Raw genomic sequence first — 6,000 nt, forward strand, 5'->3', positions numbered from 1 at the left:
CAATTAATATGAGAGTAAAAGTTTGGTTTGACTTGTTCCATGTAATGTGCGTCCAAAGATGCTATCCACGCAATCTAGTTTCATTGAATTATGACTCTTTAAATACCCTTTCGGTTATTTATAAGTTGTTGGTGAAAAAGTAGAAAGAAAAAATTATTCTAATCACACATAGCTGAGTGGTAAAAATTCGCTCAACCGAAACTTCTTTGAGATGCTTGCTGAACTGCCGCTTTTCTTAAAGAGACAGTACCACTGATATGCGCTTGTTCCTCATATCAATATAAACTCGATGTAAATACTTGTAAGTAGTACAAATTATGCATAATTATGCAAAAAAAAAAAAAACATTTTTTTATTTTAATTTTTTACATTTTTTTTAGGGTTTATATATTTTTGTCCTGTGGTATCTGGTACCAAGACATTAGCTGCAGATCCTTCAAGTCCTGTAATTTGCGAGGTGGAGCTGCCTTGGATCGGACTAGTTGGTCCAGCACATCCCACAGATGCTCAATTGGATTAAGATCTTGATGTCTCGGATTGAGACACCTTGAACTCTTTATCATGTTCCTCAAATCATTCTCAAACAATGTGTGCAATGTGGCAGGGTGCAATATCCTGCTGAAAGAGGCCACTGCCATCAGGAAATACCACTGATGGCAGTGGCCTGTCTGTCTGTCTGTACCTGGTCTGCAACGATGTTTAGATAGGTGGCACATGTCAAATTGACATCCACCTGAACGACACGTTGACTACGAGAACTGATTGTTCGCTTACCATCTAATCTACCCAGACCTTGACATGTGGCCTTGTTAGGAGATGATCAACATTATGTGCTTCACCTGTGAGTGGTCATAATGTTTTGGCTCATCAGTGTATAATTATATATATATATATATATATATATATATATATTACTTTTAACAAAGTAGCACTTAAATGTTAGATGTGGAATTCTATTTTTATTGTTAGGTTCCAGTCTTGGGAATATTTAGTTATAAATGTGTAGATGACATGAAATTTCAAAAAGTGACAGCTCATATCATTATTATACACTTATTGTCAAAAGTCTGGCAAGAAATTTAAAAATGTACTAGCCAGTGTCTGTATGCACTTTTTTTTGGACCCTTATTGTCTATTAATGTGACAATCGATCAACATACACTGCAAAAAGTTTTTGTTTTCCTGGAAAAAATATATATAATAAATCCTTTAAACAATGGAATGAGAAGCAACAGAATCTGCCAGTACAGTAAGACAAAATACAGTTATTTTAAAGATACATTCTCTGAAAACAAGTCTAGCTAATGCAGTGTTGCTTTACGGGTAAATGTATCTTGTTCTAAAGATTTTAAAATATTTTTACTGGAAAACAAGACAAAAATATATGCTAGGACTATAATTTTTGCGGTATACATATATTTGTTTTCTTTTTGAGCATCTCGCCTAATGCATGAACAGTCCACTTCTTGCATCTCTGTGCAAAGCAATTAGTTCCACAAAATGGCTGTAATATACAGGTGCATCTCAATAAATTAGAATGTCGTGGAAAAGTTCATTTATTTCAGTAATTCAACTCAAATTGTGAAACTCGTGTATTAAATAAATTCAATGCACACAGACTGAAGTAGTTTAAGTCTTTGGTTCTTTTAATTGTGATGATTTTGGCTCACATTTAACAAAAACCCACCAATTCAAAAAATTAGAATACATCATAAGACCAATAAAAAAAACATTTTTAGTGAATTGTTGGCCTTCTGGAAAGTATGTTCATTTACTGTATATGTACTCAATACTTGGTAGGGGCTCCTTTTGCTTTAATTACTGCCTCAATTCGGCGTGGCATGGAGGTGATCAGTTTGTGGCACTGCTGAGGTGGTATGGAAGCCCAGGTTTCTTTGACAGTGGCCTTCAGCTCATCTGCATTTTTTGGTCTCTTGTTTCTCATTTTCCTCTTGACAATACCCCATAGATTCTCTATGGGGTTCAGGTCTGGTGAGTTTGCTGGCCAGTCAAGCACACCAACACCATGGTCATTTAACCAACTTTTGGTGCTTTTGGCAGTGTGGGCAGGTGCCAAATCCTGCTGGAAAATGAAATCAGCATCTTTAAAAAGCTGGTCAGCAGAAGGAAGCATGAAGTGCTCCAAAATTTCTTGGTAAACGGGTGCAGTGACTTTGGTTTTCAAAAAACACAATGGACCAACACCAGCAGATGACATTGCACCCCAAATCATCACAGACTGTGGAAACTTAACACTGGACTTCAAGCAACTTGGGCTATGAGCTTCTCCACCCTTTCTCCAGACTCTAGGACCTTGGTTTCCAAATGAAATACAAAACTTGCTCTCATCTGAAAAGAGGACTTTGGACCACTGGGCAACAGTCCAGTTCTTCTTCTCCTTAGCCCAGGTAAGACGCCTCTGACGTTGTCTGTGGTTCAGGAGTGGCTTAACAAGAGGAATACGACAACTGTAGCCAAATTCCTTGACATGTCTGTGTGTGGTGGCTCTTGATGCCTTGACCCCAGCCTCAGTCCATTCCTTGTGAAGTTCACCCAAATTCTTGAATCGATTTTGCTTGACAATCATAAGGCTGCGGTTCTCTCGGTTGGTTGTGCATCTTTTTCTTTCACACTTTTGCCTTCCACTCAACTTTCCGTTAACATGCTTGGATACAGCACTCTGTGAACAGCCAGCTTCTTTGGCAATGAATGTTTGTGGCTTACCCTCCTTGTGAAGGGTGTCAATGATTGTCTTCTGGACAACTGTCAGATCAGCAGTCTTCCCCATGATTGTGTAGCCTAGTGAACCAAACTGAGAGACCGTTTTGAAGGCTCAGGAAACCTTTGCAGGTGTTTTGAGTTGATTAGCTGATTGGCATGTCAAAATATTCTAATTTTTTGAGATAGTGAATTGGTGGGTTTTTGTTAAATGTGAGCCAAAATCATCACAATTAAAAGAACCAAAGACTTAAACTACTTCAGTCTGTGTGCACTGAATTTATTTAATACACGAGTTTCACAATTTGAGTTGAATTACTGAAATAAATGAACTTTTCCACGACATTCTAATTTATTGAGATGCACCTGTACAACTTGTCCTGAGATAATGCATCAGCATTTATCCAGAGATCCTTTATTGTATTCAATATCCTCATGTATGCAAACAGGGAATGCATGTGCTTAATTACTTAATAACAGCCTGGTATGAAAAGCTTAAATATTCACTTGAGTTAAAGAGGTTTAACTCCCTGTTGCCACCGTCTGCACTAATGAGAGTATTGTATTAGGAATGAACCGGAGGGATTTAAAACAACTTTAAAGCTCATTCTTTCTTAATCATTTAAGGAACAAAGTTCACCTACAACAGAACAGCTGCACTAAAAGCTTCTCTTACACAACTACTGTATGTTTGTTGTTACTATGTATAGCACAAAACTGGTGTCAGTACAGAATGTGCAGAAGGAATTTGTGACAACAAGCAATGGGCATTCTAAGTGCATAAAATACCTGTTCTTTATTACACAGGATGAAAGCAAGTAATTCTATTTTTTTTCTATTTCAGATCCTACATACTAAATGTGAATCATTCAATCACCATTGTTAGTTAGAGAATGAGTAAGTCTCTGTATTTAACTGTCTGGGAGGTCAAATACAGGTGATATCCAGTGTTACCTGTGACTTTGCTGAGTAACGACTGATGAAATGTGTCAGTAAGCTTCAAAGGGTTATGTCCACTTATTACACTTTCCCGGCAAATGTGAACCTGGAATTGACTCAGTTCTATGTGGCCAAATGCATATCAACTATTGTCCTGCTATCAAATGCAAGCAAACTCATGGATGTCTATTGGATGACATTGTTTGTACTGAGTCACATTATATTTAATAGTGCTATTTAGAAAAAGATATTGATAAAGCTGGTGATCAATTATAATGCATCACAATTACAGATTTTAGTACTAAAATGCAAGATCTACTATGCAAAAATATACTCTTTCATAACTGTTTTTTTATTTTTTAGCTGTAAATGTCTACATTTTGGGAGTGATTATAATGATTTCATAATGGAATTAACAACTTACCTCAACATTTTGTTGTTGATTTCAAAAATCATGCTGAATTAGAGTTCTTCAAACTCTGTGATCTATAAAGAAAGGGTGGAAATGTAGCTGTTAGAAATTAAGTTCTTAGACAGCATTGTGACTCTTCACTAGGGTTTCAAATAGAGCATAAATCAAGTGGTCTTATACATCTAAATATGGACATGTGGGGTGATTCTCAAGAAATCTGTCAGGAAAATGTCCTGGTCTTTTTTATTACAATATCAAAATAAACAAAATAAATATTATATATAGAAAATGAAGCCTAAGTCATTTTTTTATTTTTTATTTGTGTAACATTTTCATGACAGTTACGCACATTTGCCCCCAATTCTCATTATCGCAGTGCTTAAAAAAGATGATCATCAGGGGCGTTACTTTGTTTTAAAAAGTGGTGGGGACAAACGTATGAATATTAATTAGATTATGTGCAGATAATGTCAAAAAATCTTTACTGTTTTGATAAAGAGTAATTCTTGATGACCAATTTGAGCACTCCAATAAATATTTCACATAATTAATTTGATAACTTGATCCATATGTCAGTACTGGGATTTTCTTAGTTAGTGGATAAATACATAGATCAGAATGAAATTTCCGACTCCAGTACAAAGAGTTCCAGGTTCTTGCCCGCACTAATATAACTTTATTATCACAGCACCATTTTTAACAGCTGCAACGAGCTCTCATGATAACTCCAGTGCTGGATTGGCACTTATTATAACACACATGAACAAAATGGACATTCCTGCTCAAGAAATGGAGGTTTATTTTGCATTAAACACTTACCTGTTGGGACAAAACTGGCTAAAGGGGCGGTCACACTAGACTTTGAGCACGCAGGATATTATGAGACTTCTGGTGTAAGTAAATAATACATCACAAAAACAAATAATATTTTATTAAAAATGTATTAGAAATATATTGTCTACTCACATTACTGTAACAATAAATCTCACAGCTTTGAAATATGTATTCTTTGAATTGAGCCAATAGGTTAGCATGTGGTCGCGTGTCCTCTTGTCGCACAAAGTCATGGTTCAGAGTTCACCAAGCTTGAACTTTGGTATGCAGAGTCCCATACAAAAATTCTAAACTAGCTGCAAACTGCCCCAAATTTGCTGCTTGTTATTTTCACATGCAAATGAGCTTTTGATTCACCATAAATGTTTGCCAGAAGTTTGCAGCTCTTCAATGGTAGTGGTGAACCTCCGGCAAACCTTTGACAAAAATGGACAATTTGCCACAAAGTTAATTTGCATATGAAAAATATCAGTGGCAAATTTGCTGCAAGTTTGTCGTAAGGAGTAGTACGAAATTTCTTTGCATGAGCTTGCGTTTCCAGTCTGCTGCAGTCAGATGCGTTTGAATGGGTGTGAATGGAGCGCGAAGTGTAGTGTGACCGCCCCTTAAGGCAAAAAGTGGCAGGGACATCCCGTAAATGATGCCTTTGATCATCATGATAATCTCATTACCATTACAGTTTTTATACTGTACATCATAGTAGAACTCACTTGGTACTATTCATTTTCACAGAAAATTTAAGAAAAATGTGAATCATCATCGAAAATAATGGAATAGTAAAACACCGGGGGTGTTATGGAAATGAGCACCGGTAATAAATAAGATAAAAGTGCTTCTAGAAGGTGTCCTAAAAAAGTCACAATGTAAAAAATCTTAATGGTCCCTAAATGTAGGCTTCATTCTCTTAATGCAATATACTGTATATTTCATGCAATATGCAATGCAATATATATATATATATATATATATATATATATATATATATATATATATATATATATATATATATATATATATATATATATATATATATATATATATATATATATACATATACACACACACACACACACACACACAGGGTTGGGAGGATTACT

Source organism: Myxocyprinus asiaticus, chromosome 43 (assembly GCF_019703515.2).
Source record: "Myxocyprinus asiaticus isolate MX2 ecotype Aquarium Trade chromosome 43, UBuf_Myxa_2, whole genome shotgun sequence".
Classification (NCBI taxonomy): Eukaryota; Metazoa; Chordata; class Actinopteri; order Cypriniformes; family Catostomidae; genus Myxocyprinus; species Myxocyprinus asiaticus.